Source organism: Gasterosteus aculeatus, chromosome 5, assembly GCF_964276395.1.
Source record: "Gasterosteus aculeatus chromosome 5, fGasAcu3.hap1.1, whole genome shotgun sequence".
Taxonomy (NCBI): Eukaryota; Metazoa; Chordata; class Actinopteri; order Perciformes; family Gasterosteidae; genus Gasterosteus; species Gasterosteus aculeatus.
Window position 1 is genome coordinate 5120090 of NC_135692.1, and position 18455 is coordinate 5138544.

At 49.0% G+C, this 18455-nt stretch overlaps 1 long non-coding RNA gene across 1 annotated transcript; it reads left to right on the forward strand.

Moving 5' to 3' along the window:
* The first annotated feature begins 15464 nt into the window (after positions 1 to 15464).
* Positions 15465 to 16014, forward strand: LOC144407937 (uncharacterized). Its single transcript, XR_013467648.1, has 2 exons — positions 15465 to 15579; positions 15681 to 16014. It is a non-coding gene; the product is annotated as an uncharacterized LOC144407937 (long non-coding RNA).
* The last annotated feature ends 2441 nt before the right edge of the window (positions 16015 to 18455 follow it).

Here is an 18455-nt window from a genome sequence, read left to right on the forward strand (position 1 = left end):
TACTACTCATTTTGTGGGGTTTATAGCGTTCCTGTGTCTCCTGAAACGTTTCTATTCACACGAGGTTTGAGAACTGGTCAGTTGGTTAAGCTTATGCTAAGTTAAACCAGCCGTAACTTCACATTCTCTGAGGAAAAAAAAATTGCTCAATATGTGTGGCAGTCCTTTTAAATGATTTGGGCACGAGTGACGAACCACTTGACCCTGCTCTTGCAACAATAGCGGTGTGGCACCCCTCTGGATGCAATTACAAATGTTTAGGGAGAAAATAAAAAACATTATGGACACTCAAAAGTGGCTAATTTCTTCAGCAGAGAAATATTTTCTCAGAATATCCCACGCCCTCTAGTTGTATAGAATGTGTGTGTGTATGTATATATATATATATATATATATATATATGTATATATGATCCATGCTCTATTGACCCCTCTGTCTAACCCGTACTAGATCAAATGAATCTGAATTAATGCGTGTGTTGTGTAACTAGGGTTAAAGATTAACAGTTTTGCCAGCTGATATGTCAAATCTTTACTGCTTATATCTCAGCACTGCACTCACGATTTATCACCTACTTACCAAGCTGGAATTGGGCAGCTTTGAATGTAAGACCTCATTTGAACAATTGATGTAAAGTAAAAAAATATATATGTAGACTTTCCTAAAGTTTCCTGAGTGAAATAGGCGGGCCGCCATTGGCCTTTCACTCTGCCAACGACTTCCGGCTGTGTCTGCAAAGCACTTCCGGTTAGCGAGTTAGCGTCTTTTACGGTCTTTGGTTAGCGTGCAGAAAAAGTAAACTATGGATGGTGTTACACGCCGACATGGCTCTGGTACATATTGTGCTGTTCACGGTTGCAACAACTCGTGGCGATTGCTGAATGTTTGGTCGGAAGGAGAATGTTTCAACCATCAACTAATGATCTACAAGTGAGTAAAATGCTATAGATTTGCACTCAAATACGGAAGGCTTATCATTCGCGGAAGTCAACACAGTCTACTAATTATTACGCAGACGAATGTCAGCTTTTTCATAGAAGAAAAAAGAAGTTAATACCTTTATCCATTCCGAAGCTATTAATAGATATGTCAGGGGTGCGCACTTGACGCTCGTCAGTCGACTTTGAAGGGTTAAAGCATGCTTTTAGTGCAGGCAGACTAGAGGGGATTACTTTTTCTTTTTATTACTCTTCGTGTTCTGTTATATATTAACACACGGATACATAAAAACATCTTAATACAAGCATAAGATGGGCTAACGTACCTTCCAAAGCACGGCGGCTGGATGGCTACAGGAACGTCCAGGTCCGGCGATACAGGTACAGCCTGCAGTCTCCACATCTCCCGTCTTGGTAACCAAAACCCAGGCGTTATGCGCTGAATTGTTAACGGACTGGCTTGGTTGAACATCGGCCTTTAGGTAAATTAAACTGCCCATATCGTGTAAAAGCCATTTTTACACCACTACTCAGCCTGCGCCAGAAGTTCTTGGCAGAAACAGGAAGTAAACCGGAAGTGCCTGGGAAACTTGTCTATATGTAACCCTGAAGTTAGGGCTACTAATACCAGTAGTAGTGGCAGTCATTGCCTCTGGGGCGCACGCTTGCGTTCCTCTCAAGGGAGCTACCCACGAGCAAGGAATTCCTTTTTTTATCCTTCCAGGAGACGTGAAGGAAAGAGCTCCCAGATTTCTGTACGAAATAATATAAAACATTCAAAATATTATCACAGCTTAGATTTAATTATATTAATACGACTGTTTTCCAACTAGACATCCAGACAGCCAGTTGAGAGTGTCAACTGACATAATCCCATTGAATAATTGCATACTGGAAACTCCGGTGAGTGAACACAGTTAGCTAGTCACTGTTAGCATTACTAGCATCATGCTAGCGAACCTGGGAGAGTATTAATACTGTTTTTAGGTTATTATTTGTAACGGTATCTCTTTGGAACCAATCGGAGTAGTAACGGAGTAGTTGTGTGTTGCCAGCAGCCTGTTACCATAGTTAACACCGTGTTTAATTTTATAGATGGAAAGAGTAAATGTTAAACCCCCACACTGGTGCTCACTGTATCGTGGAGGTAACATCGAGCCTAACCGCTGATGTCTTTGCATTGCAATTTGAAATGTTATAGGGTGCGTTATTTACAGTTATGCCATGCAGCTTATGTTAAGTAGCAGATGGCAATGGTTTGCTATGCAAGTGCATTGCAGGAGTCTAAATAGCCTAAGCATATCTTAAATACTTTAAGGTATTCTCATGTTAAGTATCGTGATATAATATAGTGATGAGCTATCACATAACGTATTAAGGGAGAAAGATAAACCCTTTGGTTAGTGATGTGGAATACTGTATCGTTTTGAATTGTACATTATTATTAAGTGAAGTTTTAATGTTATTACTGTGATGTTGTTTTATCATCTCATTGTAATCTGCGTGCAACCGGGTAATGGTTATACATATAGAACAGAAATGAATAAGATCTCATGTAAGAACTAGAATTAGAAAGCACACTGATTATTCTGCACTTTGTGTAGATTAGTTTTTTATGCACACTAGAAGAACCTGAACCCTGTGAATCTGATTGCTGAGATGGCGAGCTAAACCCGGATCGTGGATGCGGTGTGGCCTCCGTATGATCCAGACCGAACCTGATTCGTGTATCGAGAAGACGTCAGACTCCAGTCCTGCCGTCAGGTAGACGGTAGTAAGGTAGTTCAGAGAGACAGTATACCCGGACCAGAACGGAACTCGGAACTTTCACGCACACACTATTTCCGGACTAAACGGATTATATCCTGGGACTTGTATATATATCTACACTGGAAAGACTGAGTTCTTTCACAAGAAGCATACAATTTCCCGATCATCTACTCTTCTTTTTTTTCATTTCACACTGTTTTATATTGTGATTGTTGCATGACCGAGTGAAGCAATAAACTGGTAATTCGTTCAACTTCTTCTTTGTTTTAAACCTACCTGTCCTTCGAACCTAGGTAGATTTTTAGTGCTTTTTCCTAATACTAGTCCCAAACAAGTGCCACATATATATATATATTGTGATGCGTCTGGGTCCAAAACAACCACAAAGTTTAGGAGGGGAAGGGTGAACACGCCGTCACCGTGGCTTTATTTCCAACAAAACAAAAGAAACAATAGGATGAGGACGCCGTCCGCGTGCTGCCAGTCCCTCCGGCTCAAACACGTATCAAAGACCAACTTAAAACGTCCTCGGTTTCCCGTCGTTGCCTGGGACAAAAAGGGTGGTCGTTAGTCAGGGGGTGATCACAACATGACTAACAGGGTCGAACAACGTGGAGTCTCAACTTACCGCCCGATGGTGAGAGCTCTGCTCTGGATACGAGCCAGGCACACACAGAGAGGCCAGGGTGCAGCTCCTGTTATGCCGACACCCTGATTGGCAATTCAGCACAGCCGTGCTCCTGCAGGCGGGGCTGGGAGCATATCACCCTGATCAAGGATGGATCTGGGGACATACCTCCCATCGATGACCCGCCCCAAGAGCTGCACCCGGCCCCCTCTGCGTACACCAGTGCTGCAATAGAGACTCTCACCTGATCGGGGGCAGCCTAGGGTAGAGACTCCACATTTCCCCCCCCTAAGCTCCTTGCTTGGTCCAGGAGCTTCATGGTCATCATCTTCGTGCATGCGGGACATGGCATCTGCATGCTGCATCTCTTTTCCGGGCCGGTGTTCGACCCTGAACTTATAGTTCTGCAGCTCCACAAACCACCGCGTGACCCGCTCGTTCCGATCCTTATTGAGGGCCATCCACTTCAGGGGTGCGTGGTCTGTAATGAGGGTGAATTCCCTGCCCCACAAGTAGTACCGTAGGTGATGGATGGCCCATTTCACGGCCAGGCCTTCCTTCTCGACCGTGGCATAGGTCTTCTCATGTGGCAGCAGCTTCCGGCTGATGTAGGTCACCGGGTGTTCGTCCCCGTCGACGTTCTGGGCCAAGACTGCTCCAATGCCGGTCCCAGAGGCGTCCGTGTGGAGGACAAAGGGCTTCGAGAAGTCAGGGGCCACCAACACCGGTTCCTCACACAGGGCTTTCTTCAGGGTCTGGAACGCCTCTTCAGCCTCCCTGGTCCACTTCACATGGTGGGGCAGATTCTTCCGGGTCAGTTCGTGGAGGGGGGCTGCGACTGTGGCAAAGTTTTTCACAAATTTCTGGTAGTAGCCCACTAACCCCAGGAAGGACTTCACTTGCTTCTTCGTCACTGGGTGTGGCCACTGTTGGATCTTCTCGATCTTCCGTACCTGGGGCTTCACGCAGCCCCTCCCTATTGTGTAGCCCAGGTAGTCAGTTTCGGTCCATCCTAGTCGGCACTTCTTTGCGTTGGCCGTTAGCCCGGCCCGTCGTAGTGCGCCCAGCACCGCCTCCAGGTGCTCCAGGTGTTGGACCCAGGTTGCGCTGTGGACCACGATGTCATCTAGGTAGGCGGCGGCGAATGATCGCAGGGGCCTGAGGACTTGATCCATAAGCCTCTGGAAGGTCGCGGGAGCACCATGGACGCCGAAGGGTAGGACCCGGTACTGGAACAGTCCGTCTGGGGTGGCAAAGGCGGTCTTAGGCCTTGCCCTTGGGGTCAGAGGGACCTGCCAGTACCCCTTCGTCAGGTCCAGGGTGCTGACGTACCTGGCCGGCCCCAATCGCTCAATCAGCTCATCGACCCGGGGCATGGGATACGCGTCGAAGGTTGAAATGTCATTCAGTTTCCTGAAGTCGTTGCAGAACCGCAGGGTCCCATCCGGCTTTGGGACTATGACAATGGGGCTGGACCAGGGGCTGTAGGACTCTTCGATCACGCCGAGGTCAAGCATCCTTTTCACCTCCTCCCGTATGGCTGTCCGCCGGGCCTCCGGTATCCTGTAGGGCCTCTGTCTGACCACTTGCCCTGGTCTGGTTTCGATGTCATGCTGGACAACTTTTGTGCGTCCCGGTAGCTCGGAGAAGATGTCCCGGCTGCGACTTAGGAGCTCCTTCATATCCTGGACCTGTCCTGGTGCAAGGTCCTCTCCAAGGGCCACCTCTGGAGTCTGGGGAGAGACAGGGGACAGAAGAGCCGGGTACGGCAGCGGCTCGGCCGTATGCCACTTCTTTAGAATGTTCACGTGGTAGATCTGAAGGCCTTTTCGCCGGCCCGGCTGACTTACCCGGTAGTTGACGGGACCCACCCGCTCAACTACCTCAAACGGGCCTTGCCATTTTGCCAGGAACTTGCATTCCGTCGTGGGGACCAACACCAGGACCTTCTCTCCAGGCTGGAACTCCCGTACGCTGGCGCCTCGGTTGTAGGTGCGGGCTTGGGCCGCCTGGGCCTTTTCCATGTGTTCCCGGACAGTTGGCCACACCTTTTTAGCCCTCTCCTGAAGCCGCTCCACATGCTCGATCACGCTGCGATGTGGTGAAGGCTGGCTTTCCCACACCTCCTTGGCCAGGTCTAGAAGTCCTCGGGGCCGCCGGCCATAGAGTAGTTCGAACGGGGAGTAACCCGTGGACGCCTAGGGAACCTCTCGAATGGCAAAGAGGACGTAGGGGATGAGCTGGTCCCAGTCTCTGCCGTCTACCTCCACCAGTTTCTTCAGCATCTTCTTCAGGGTCTGGTTGAATCTCTCCACGAGGCCGTCCGTTTGTGGGTGGTAAACGGACGTGCGTATTCGCTTTACCTTCAGCCATCTGTACAGGGAACTCATTACTCTTGACATAAAACATGTACCCTGGTCCGTTAAAACTTCGTCCGCGATCCCTACCCGGCTAAATAACATCATGAGTTCGTGGGCCACATTCTTCGCATTGGCCGTACGCAGGGGAATGGCTTCCGGGTACCGCGTAGCATAGTCAACTATCACCAAAATATATTTGTGGCCCCGGCTGGATTTGGATAACGGACCCACTATATCCATTGCAATGCGTGAAAACGGGGTGCCTATGATGGGGAGTGGTACTAAGGGGTTTCGGAAGTTTGGGCGGGGTGCCGTCTTCTGACATTCCGGACATTCACGGCAAAATTGTTCAATGGCACCTTTCACCCCCGGCCAGTAGAACCTGGCCACCACCCGGTCAAATGTCTTTTGAACTCCCAAGTGAGCCCCCAGCTGGTGCGTGTGTGCTAGATACAATACTCGGGAGACATACTTCTTTGGCACCAATAACTGCTCGACTAGATCCCCCCCCTTAGCTTGGACCCCCCTATACAACAGACCGTTCCTTATGCAGAAATGTGGGTTTGGTAGCTCATTCACCCCAGGGCACAAATTACCATCGATCGCCATCACATTCCGACGAGGCGCCTCTAAGTTTGGATCTTCCCACTGGGCGGTGGCGAACTCACCCCTTTGGCCGGTCGCCACTGCGTCAACCACCGGGAACTCCGCGAAGGCATCCTGGTCAGGCGGCGGGGTCCCGCCATCCTCCTCCTCCGGGCCGGAGCTCGACCCGGGGGTCCCCTCTGTGCTGGGCCGGAAGGTGGGGCAGGCGACTCTGCGCACTGGGGGGCTGGCCGGCCGACGCCGATGTCCCCTTCGGCGAGGTGCAGCAGGTAAGTCTCTTTTGCCACTTCCCCAGAACCGGGGGAAGAGGGGGAAGTCTGTGCCGAGGAGTAGTGGCACCGGCAGATTGGGGACCACTCCAGCGGGGACGACGACATTTCCCTTAGGCGTCCGGACTGCAACGTAGCTCACTGGATATTGCTTCACGTCCCCGTGAACACAGGTTACTGGGACGGTCTCGGTAGTCAGGTCGTCAGCGTAGTCAGCATGGACCAGGGTGATGACACTTCCAGAATCAACGAGGGCGTGGGCGTCGGCGTCTCCAATCTTCACTGGCACGTAGGCATGTCGCTGGTCGGGACCGCCGGTGTGAAGACAGGGCCGAGCAGCGTCTGTGCTGGTGGCGGAAGCCATGGAGACATCCTGGTCTCGGGCCGGGCAGTCCCAGGAGATGTGGTCTTCCTGACCACATACGTAGCACCTCCGGGGGGCCTGGTGGGCTCTCGCAGCATGGGGAGGGGGCCTCGGCTGGCTTGTGTTGGGTGGCGGCAGCGCTCTGCGGCGGTCGCGGCTGGCTGGCTCTCTCGGGGTGACCCTGGGTGGCTCGCTCCTGCTTGCCCTCATCATTTCCGTGCTCACCTGGTGATTTTCGAGGAGCGCGACCAGCGCATCCAACGATAAGGGGCTCACCTGGGCGGCATACTTGCGAGCATCGGGCGGCAGTGCACGTATGCAACGATCTATCACAAGTCTCTCGATCCATGGCGGTCCCTCGCCCGAGTTGAGCCATCGGTGTGCGAGGCGGCGGAGCCCTGCGACTTGGGCCCGAGGTGCCTCTCCCGGCTGGTAGGTCCAAGCATGGAACCGCTGGGCCCGGGCTGGCAGGCTGTAGCCATGGCTCGACAAAATGGCCGTCTTCAGCTTCTGGAAGTCCCGGGCATCGGCGGTGGACAGGTCACGGCAGGCTCGCTGTGCTTCACCAGTGAGGAAGGGTGCGAGGATACTAGCCCACTCAGCCGCCGGCCAACGCTCATGAGCAGCGGTGCGTTCAAATACTTCAATATACGCTTCTATATCATCTTCTGGACTTTGTTTGGAGAGAACGGCGCCTGGAGGCCGTGGGGCATTCCCCTCTTTGTCTATTCTTCCCACCAATTCCTTCACAGCATTCTGTAGCTCGGCTTGGCTTTTTAGCAAAGCGGCTAACGCAGCCGTATGCTCCATGCTGTGGTTTGCTTGGGTCAGACCGCCCGCATCCTCCACCACTTGTGATGCGTCTGGGTCCAAAACAACCACAAAGTTTAGGAGGGGAAGGGTGAACACGCCGTCAGCGTGGCTTTATTTCCAACAAAACAAAAGAAACAATAGGATGAGGACGCCGTCCGCGTGCTGCCAGTCCCTCCGGCTCAAACACGTATCAAAGACCAACTTAAAACGTCCTCGGTTTCCCGTCGTTGCCTGGGACAAAAAGGGTGGTCGTTAGTCAGGGGGTGATCACAACATGACTAACAGGGTCGAACAACGTGGAGTCTCAACTTACCGCCCGATGGTGAGAGCTCTGCTCTGGATACGAGCCAGGCACACACAGAGAGGCCAGGGTGCAGCTCCTGTTATGCCGACACCCTGATTGGCAATTCAGCACAGCCGTGCTCCTGCAGGCGGGGCTGGGAGCATATCACCCTGATCAAGGATGGATCTGGGGACATACCTCCCATCGATGACCCGCCCCAAGAGCTGCACCCGGCCCCCTCTGCGTACACCAGTGCTGCAATAGAGACTCTCACCTGATCGGGGGCAGCCTAGGGTAGAGACTCCACAATATATATATATATTTTATATATCCATCCATCCATCTTCAACCGCTTATCTGGGGTTGGGTCGTGGGGGCAACAGCTCCAGCAGGGGACCCCAAACCCTTTCCCGGGCCTCATCTACCAGCTCTGACTGGGGGATCCCAAGGCGTTCCCTGGCCAGTGCAGAGATATAATCTCTCCACCTAGTCCTGGGTCTTCTCCGGGGCTTCCCAGCTGGCCGTGCCTGGAACACCTCCCTAGGAAGGCGCCCAGGGCGCATCCTCACCAGATGCCTAAACCACCTCAACCGGCTCCTTTCGACGCAAAGGTGCAGCGGCTCTACTCTGAGCTCCTCACGAATGGCTGAGCTTCTCACCCTATCTCTAAGGGAGATGCCAGCCACTTTCCTGTGGAAACCCATCTTGGCCGCCTGTACCTGTGACCTAGTTATTTCTACTATCAGAACCACCTCCTCCTGCCAAGGGTTTCTACAGTCGACGCTTATCAGATACCGCTGTAGCCTTATTTAAAGAAGCCATTCCTTCTGCTCTAAGTTCAGTGCCCTGCCTCAAGATACAAGAAGACTCCTGTGAGAACCTCAGTCCGTCCCAGATCGATAATTTTGTCGATACTGCTACAAGCTCTTTGAGAGTGGCGCTGGATGCTATTGCTCCTCTGGAAAGAAGAATAGCAACAAGAAGGAAGTCTGCTCCGTGGTATAACCCTCAAACACGGAACCTAAAGCAAACTGTGCGGAAACTTGAACGATTATGGCGTTCCACCAAATCAGAAGGATCTAGGCTAGTTTGGCAAGACAGCCTTAAAACGTATAAGAAGGCTCTCAGTAACGCAAGAGCATCTTATTACTCATCATTAATAGAGAAAAATAGAAACAACTCCAGGTTTCTCTTCAGCACTGTAGCCCGACTGACAGAGAGTCACAGCTCTGTCGAGCCGTGTATTCCTTTGGACCTCACTAGTAACGACTTCATGAACTTCTTCAATGATAAGATTCTGACTATCAAAGAGAAAATTGATGGTCTCCTGCCTTCAACCAGTGCCGACCTGTCCTCCGATGTAGGAACCTTGGATGCAGCAGTGGGCCCTGAGGCCTGTTCTGATGCCTTCTCTTCCATCAACCTTGATCAACTGACTTCTTATTTTCAAAGTCTAAATCTTCTACTTGTCTCTTGGATCCAATTCCGACCAAGCTGCTTAAGGAAATTTTTCCTTTAGTTAGCACATTCTTATTAGATATTATGAATCTGTCTTTGTTGACAGGACATGTACCACAGTCCTCCAAGGTAGCTGTAATTAAACCTCTTCTTAAGAAACCTACTTTTGCTCCAGAGGTGTTGGCTAACTACAGACATATCTCTAATCTTCCCTTCCTCTCTAAGATCCTTGAGAAATCTGTCGCAAATCAATTATGTGACTTTCTACAAACAGTGCTTTGTTCGAGGATTTCCAGTCAAGATTTCGAGCGCATCACAGTACAGAAACAGCACTATAGACCATTGTATCCTGTTGCAGAGACTAGAACATTTAATTGGTATCAAAGGAACTGCACTCAGCTGGTTGAAATCCTACTTATCGGATCGATCCCAGTTTGTGCTTGTAAACGGTGAATCCTCAAAGACCACCAATGTTGGTCACGAAGTCCCACAAGGTTCTGTACTTGGACTGATTTTATTTACCCTCTATATGCTTCCTTTGGGCGATCTTATCAGGAAACACCGCATAAACTTCCATTGTTATGCAGACGATACTCAACTGTATCTGTCGATCAAGCCAGAAGAGACGGATTAGTTAGTTAGACTTCAAGAATGTCTTGGAGACATCAAAACTTGGATGACCGGCAACTTCCTGATGCTAAACTCAGAAAAAACGGAAGTTATCCTGATAGGCCCAGAGCGCCTTCGGAGCCAGCTGTCACGTGATACAGTTTTTATGGATGGAGTTGCTCTGGTACCCAGCAGCACCGTCAGGAATCTGGGAGTTCTCTTCGACCAGGATATGACCTTCAACTCGCATATAAAGAAGACTTCAAGGACTGCCTATTTTCATCTACGTAACATATCAAAAATCAGGAACTTCCTGTCTCAAAGTGATGTAGAAAAATTAGTTAATTGCGTTTGTCACTTCCAGACTGGACTACTGTAATTCCTTGTTATCGGGCTGCTATTGTAAATCTCTTAAGCCTCTCCAGTTGATTCAGAATGCTGCAGCACGTGTATTAACAAGAACTAAGAAAAGGGATCATATCACTCCTGTATTAACTTCTCTGCACTGTCTCCCTGTTAAATCAAGAATATATTTTAAGGTACTTCTCCTCACCTACAAGGCACTTGCTGGTGAGGCACCGACGTATCTTAAAGAGCTTGTAACACCGTATTGCCCTACAAGGCAGCTGCGCTCCATAGATGCTGGGTTACTTGTTGTTCCTATGGTTTTAAAAAGTAGGCTGGGAGCCAGAGCCTTCAGTTATCAAGCTCCTCTTTTGTGGAACCAGGTTCCACTTTCAGTAAAGTAAAACTTAAAACTTTCCTCTTTGATTCTGCCTATAGTTAGGGCTGGCTCAGGTTAGCCCGGACCAGCCCTTAGTTAAGCTGCTATAGGCTTAGACTGCCAGGGGACTTCTTAGGACACACCGAGCTCCTCTCACGCTCTCGTTGTACCATAATTCACGTTTTATTAATGCAAATGACTAATTCAGCTTCTTTCCGGGAGTTGTTTTTTTTGTGCTTTCTCCCCTAGCAGGTCTACGTAGATCGTTGTTCCTTCTGGACCCTGGTCCTGACACCGACCGTGGCCCTGCTGACGCCTGCTGCTGCCATCATAATCATCATTATTATTTTAGATATTAATCATATTACTGTACTCGTAAACCAACATTACCCTCTCCTAAAGTCTCTGTGCTCTCCCTCCCCACAGGCTTCTGTAGATGGTGGGTCTATCTGATGGTGGTTGCCCCTGCAGTGGTCCTGCTGTGCGCCTGGCTTACTACTCACAATTACATGAATCATTTCTGTCATAGGAATTGCATGTATTATACATTGTTCATTCTGTACACATGGCATCCATTGTAGTCTGTCCATCCCGGGAGTGGGATCCCTCCTCTGACGTTCTCCCTAAGGTTTCTTCCCTTTTTTCCCTCTTGGAAGGGTTTTTTCATTTTTTGGGGAGTTTTTCCTGTGCCGATGGTGGGTTTTGGGACAGAGGATGTTGTATGTGTACAGACTGTAAAGCCCTCTGAGGCAAATTTGTAATTTGCGATCTTGGGCTATACAAAATAAAATGAATTGAATTGAACTCTCTGGTCCCCCTTTTTGAAGAGGGGTACCACCACTGCGGTCTGCCACTCTTTTGCCACTGTCCCAGACTTCCACGCAATGTTGCTTTTAGCATCTCTGGACAGATCTCATCAATCCCCGGGGCTTTGCCCCGGAGGTCACTGACTACCTCAGTGACCTCCACCAGGCAAATTCACGATGATCCCTCCTCCGCCTCCATCTCCGCCTCTACCAAAGAGGGCGTAGTAGTTGGATTCAGGAGTTTCTTAAAGTGTTCCTTCCACCGCCCGATAACCTCCTCAGTCGCGGTCAACAGGGTCCCATCCTTACTCTACACTGCTTGGATGGTTCCCCGTTTCCACCTCCTGATGGTCTTCCAGAAGCACTTTGGTGCCGACCGAAAGTCCTTCTCCATAGTTACCCCAAACTTCTCCCATCTTCGGTGCTTTGCCACCATCACGGCAGAGGCTGCTGCCCTTCGAGCCTGTCGGTAAACTGCAACTGCCTCCAGAGTCCCACCGGATATCATAACCCAGAAGGCCTCCTTCTACAAGTCGGACGGCTTCCCTGACCACTGGGGTCCACCACGGGGTTCGAGGGGTTACCGCCCCTTGACGCACCTAAGACCTCGAGGCCACAACTCACTTCCGTGGCTTCAGTAATGGAAGTTTTGAACATACACCACTCTGGTTCAATGTCACCTACCTCCACAGGAATGTGAGAGAAATGCCCCCGGAGGTGTGAGTTGAAAATCTTTTGGATCGGGGCCTCCTCCAGACGTTCCCAGTTCACCCTCACTACACGCTTGGGTTCACCAGGTCTGTCCCGAGTCTTTCCCCATCCCCTGACCCAGCTCACCACCAGATGGTGATCAGTTGACAGCTCTGCCCCTCTTTACCCGAGTGTCCAGAACATGCAGCCTCAGATCAGACGATACGATTACAAAATCAATCATTGATCTTTGGCCTAGGGTGTTCTGGTACCACGTACACTTATGAACATCCTTATGTCCGAACATGGTGTTTGTTATGGACAATCTGTGACTGGCAAACAGACAACCGCTCGAGTTCAGACACTGCATGAAAAGTGGGATTTTCGGCAGTATGCGGCACTGTAAATTGTCATGGAATTTCAGGTTTGCGGCAATTTGCGGGCAACGCCGAAAACTGCCGTAAATTGTCAGAAATTGATGTGGGCCTCCCTTGGCAGTTGTCCCCCCATGCCCCCCCCTCCTCCTAATTCTAGGGGAGGCTTTGACATGTAAATGAAAATGCTGTGAGCTATACAAATGCCAATCAGGGTCGCAGAGGGAGTTTTAGCCCAGGTGACTTTTTTAAAAGGTAAGAAAATCTCTGGTACAAATAGATCAGGCTCAGTAGCCTAATTATAGACTCTTACATTTTAGCTTGAATTGATTTATTTAATTCAAATATGCTAGATTACTGTGTACGCCATTAGCAATGGCAAATGTTATGTAAAAAAGATACACAAAATAACTTCTTTAAAAAATTAGTTTTAATCAAGGTAAAATGAGCATTCCATGCAAACAACATTTGAATCAGCATGAGGGGTCTGCAGAGATCACAGTCTCCTAGAGCTCAACTACAGTGCATAGTGGCAGGACTACAGTGACCTTTTCTTTGGTCCTACTTAAATGCACAGAGGATGTATTAACCACACATCTTCTAGCAATGCGCTCAACTGGCAGAAATGATGCTGGGTATGACGTGTCTGTTCCCTGCAAGCCCCAAACTTCTATTGGCTTTCCATAAAAATGTCTGTCCGGGTGGAGATGAAGCCAGGAAACTTGTGCAAGAACATGTTTAAATGCCGTACCCTTTGACACAACATTAACAACTATAAACTGCTTTATAATGGCTGGTCGCAGTTCTGCTAGAGGGTCAAGGATGGGTTCCTCTAAACTGTTAGTGTTTCCACACCACTTAGCATAAACACATGCTGACCTTTATGCTCTGCATCTATCGATTGAGTAAGTTACATTCATATATGTTACCTGTTTACATGTCATGGCAAAACATTCAACCTCAGTGACACAAGGGTACATCTGATGATACATTGTCAACATTGCATGTCTGTCAGACTCAAGAGTGTCTGGTGGAATGGAGAAAGAGGCACCACTGTAGTTTTCTAGGGAAAGTCGTTCTGCTGACACCAAAACACTGCTTTACATAAAGCATATCAGCTGTTTCAAAGTCCCAACCATTTGTCTTCCTAAAATACTGGTCCTTCCGTATAACAATAACCTCGTATGTGATTGGAGGACCCTTAGACTCCTCGTCCAATCACGTGTGAGGTCATAGGCATGACTCAGACAGCAGTACTTGCAAGATGAGCATATATTCAGAAGAACTGTATCTCCAGTTCCTTTGTTTGGTTTTTGCTGCTTCGTGAATAATGGCTGGACGACATCTCGCGTACAACTCGCCTTCAACTCCTCTCCGCGGTCACCAACTTTCGGCCAGTCCGCAGACAGACGAGAAGAAGCTGCTGAATGCTCTCAGTGGATAGTCTCGTCAACTCCAACAACAAACTGCCGATATCAACGAGCGGTTCGCTCCACTGGAGCGTTCGGGACTCTCAGGTTTCTGTCCATGAAGGAGAGGAACTGACTCAAAGAAGAGGAGACGTGCGCACAATCCGACGATAGCGGTAAGAATACGTTCGATGACTGCAAGCTAAGCTAAATATAGCGTAGCCTCAAGCTAAGCTAAGAGTAGCATAGCCTCAAGCTAAGCTAAGAGTAGCCTAGTAGCCTTACAAGTGAGCAGAAACAGCTTCATTAAAGTCTATTTTCTTTGCCGTGTCGTGTACAGGAAGCGGTGCGGCGTCTTCACAACTCCGAGACGAATTACAGGGGTTACGAACCGGAGCAAGGGTAAGATTTAAAGAATATGCTTTCATTCTGCGCTATAAGGAAATATATACGTATAGATACCGATCATAGCTGTACATTTTGTTTTCACAGACTAATCTCGCCTCATGAGGCGGTGACCTCATATTTGCTCCGGTGTTATGTTCTGACTCCCCAGGAGGGGAGTGGGATTCACGCCACTGCCCGAGGACGTCCTGTGACCAGTAAACGGGTATGGCGTCGTAGGTGCAAGAAAACAAACATCACCTGAAGTTGGGGTAAGCAGGCTTTTATTTAAGCGCTGTTAACAGGGGAAATGAGGTGGGCTGGCGGTACCAACGCAAAGAAAAGAACAAAATGCCTCCCACCCCCTTACCTGTCCTATCTCCCAACGAAAACCACTAACTGGCACACTAACAAGGCGCCCTAACCAAACTTACAGTAGGTGGCCCAGCCAGGTGTAGCTAGTGTTGTTAGACAGGAGAGTAACCCTACGTGCAGGTATGTAAACTCCGGAGCAGGGCTAAACTACTCCTCATTCCCCTGTAAGAAAAAGAACAAAAGAAAAAAAACAATTAATTGAATACACAGTACTGAAAATCACCAGAACTAATAACTACCCCACCATACACCAGCACTCACATACACACATCCAGTGACACCCACCACAGGTGAAACAAACACAGGGCATGATGGGATCGGAGATGAGTGGAAACAGCTGAACCGGGTAACGAGAGTGGGTGGAGCCAAGATGAACGGAGATCATGGATGATCAGTACCACCTGTATGAACACACACACACACACACACGAAACAGAACACATACCTATACACAGAACAGGGGACGTAACACCGGGAAAAGTCCAGATTTAGACGACATCATTGGGTGTAAGTGACACTGTTTATCATTTCTTGTTAAATGTTACTGTGACTTGATTTTGATTTTTTTTTGTATTCATACCACACTCATTTAATTGTTTTCCAGCCACCTGTGAGACGTATTTTGAGACGGGACGCAGGAGCTTCAGGTTCAGGCGGAACACTCATTGCGGGCGGAAGCTGCGAAGGATTCAGCGCGGAGTCGAGCGAGAAGAAAGAGGGTCAAGAGTTCATTTGCTGACTTTTTTTCAGGTGCATTGATAGATGTGTTGTGTCCGTACGCATCGCATCGCACAGTACTGATTCATTGTTGTTTTTACAGCTGCTGGAATCGAGACAAAGTGTGCTGGCTGATGACGAGGTGGAACTCTGGAAATCCGCCACCGTAGAGCTCACGTCGGACGGAGGGGACGGCGTTGTTGGCGGGGTCTTGGGGTGGATTGTACGGTCGCCACACACACACACGAGCCGCCTGCACAACAGACCTGCCTCGGAAAACACGGCGCCAGTGACGGTCTACAACCCCGAGGAGGCAAACGGACAGTTTACTGAGCTGTAGTTTTTAAACCGCCGTTACCCAATTGTGGGCAGATCCTCACTTTGTATGTAGTTGTTGTTGTTTGTGTGTTGTTAATAAAGCTCTTTATTTGCATAAACATGTGGCAAATGTTCATTTTCTCTATAAATTCATTGATGTCCTGGTTGGTATCCTAATAATAGTGTAGTAACCTACATAGGATAACCATGAAATGAATATACAGCTTAATATGATTATATAAATAAAATGAGGCGGGTGACCAATAGCGACAGATCTGCCAACCAATCACGAGTGATTGAAAGTTGTGGTTTCATCCAATCATGAACAAGGAAACTCAAGCCTGGTCAGCCCATGTGTGGTTTTGCTGCCAATCACGAGTGATTTTATTTGTTAGTAAGTTGTGGTTTCATCCAATAAGGAGTAAGGATATTCAAGCCTGCTCGGCTCGGCCACCCGCGGTTTTGCTGCATTCATATGCTAATTTGGGCCATTCGCACCTCCGCCAGCTCTCCACCTACGTCATGGTTCGTTTCCGACAATTTGTGGCACAGACAAACGCAACGTGCGCGGGTTGCAAATTGTCGGAAATTAGGGAGATTTCCGGGCGTTTACGGGGACGAAAATCTCACTTTTCATGCAGTGAGATCAGGCAGATTATTCCTCCCAATCACGCCTCTCCAGTTATCTCCATCGTCGCCCACGTGAGCATTGAAGTCTCCCAGTAGGACTATGGAGTCCTCTACTGGAGCCCTATGCAGGACTCCATTCAGGGTCTCCAAAATGGCCGAATACTCTGAGCTGCTGTTTGGTGCATATGCACAGGCAACAGTCAGAGTTTCCAACCCATCACCCGAAGGCGTAGGGAGGCGACCCTTTTGTCCACCGTAAACTCCAGTGTATCAGCACTCCGGGGACGCCGGGGACCTATGAGTATCCCCACACCCGCCTTGCGCCTCACACCATGGGCTACTCCGGAGTAGAATAGAGCCCATCCCCTATCCAGGAATTTGGTGCCAGAGCTGAGGCGGTGCGTAGAGGTAAGCCCCACCAGATCCAACTGATAACGCTCCACCTCCTGCACAAGCTCCGGCTCCTTCCCCCCCAGAGAGGTTACGTTCCACGTCCCCTGAGCCAACGTCTGCCGCCCAGGTCTGTTCCGTCTAGACCCCCCACTGTCACTGCTACCCTTGTAGCAGCGCACCCAACCCCATCGGTTTCCACCACAGGTGGTGAGCCCATGGGGAGTAGAGTTTTGGGGTGCTGCGTCACTCTTTCGGGCTGTGTTTGTACAGACAGGGCCCCAAGCAAAAACGGATGGTTTTTGCATAAACGACGCTTGACATCCACGTGTGGCTTTCAAATCCCATCTTGTCGCTTTGAAAGCGACTTCGTGCTGGATATTGGTTTTGTCTGTGTTAAATTTCAATCAGCGACTTAATGCATGTTTTCTTTAATGAAACTAGGAAACCATGACTGATTTGCCTGATACCATGTCATGTGACGGTTACGTTGTGAAACTTTGAGTGACATGCAGGTTGCTGAAAACAGGAAAAGGACAAGGAGAGGTTGTAATAATGTAAATTGGTAGTGAACATAGCCTGCACTGGATCCATTTTTTGCCCAACATTGTTAACTGGGAAACATGTTGAATGTGTGGATTACATTATTTTTGTTAAATTTTTGTTAAATAAATTCATCAAATGTTTTACTTCAAGCTGTCATTTACATAGAGGTGCAGGAGATTTCAGCCTTGGAAGGTACAATTTGAGAGGAGCTAAGAAAAACCTCAAACTATTTGCGGTTCAGAAGGTTACCTAATGATTTGTCAAAATGTTATATTTTATATTCTACAGGTTTTAATCAAATCCCATCACAATACCACCATACGCTCTTTAGCATAAGAGGAATAAATGGCAAAATGAGTTTGATCAGAGTTTGATGGCAACAACAAACACCGCTATCCTTTAAAAATCAACCTACCTAATATCTCATGAATCAAGACATTTTTTTAACTGAGCCAAAAACAAGACAGAGTTCCAGTAAACCTTTAAACCAAAAACATTTAAACTGCCAACAACAATACCGTATATATACAGTAGAAAATAGGACGTTTCTCTCAGCTCAGCAGTAGGTGTTGTAAGCGAACGCCTCAGCGCTTTGGTAACTAATCCTCCCGGCGACCCCGGAGTGCACACCACAGTCCTCACTAATCATTCCAACATTTCCACCTTATTAAGTAAGACAATACATTAATTGCAATGGCATGCCGAAGCCTCCTGCTAAGCAACATTACACCTCTCGGGTCCGCCACCAAAAACCCCGGCGGGCGCACGGACTGAGCCGACACAGGGAGTTCACGGCGTCCCCCTCTGCGTGCCGTCAGCTTCTCAACAGCCGCGGGAGCAGATTAGAGACGTCCGCTGTGCATTCCCCGCCTAATGATTAAATATCAGCAAATTTATTGTGAGTGTCACTGATTGTGGGCCCCGAGATGTGGCTCTTGGCAGGCTGCGGAAGCTGGGAACCGGACGCCTCTCTGGAGATCTTTCCCTTTCCTTG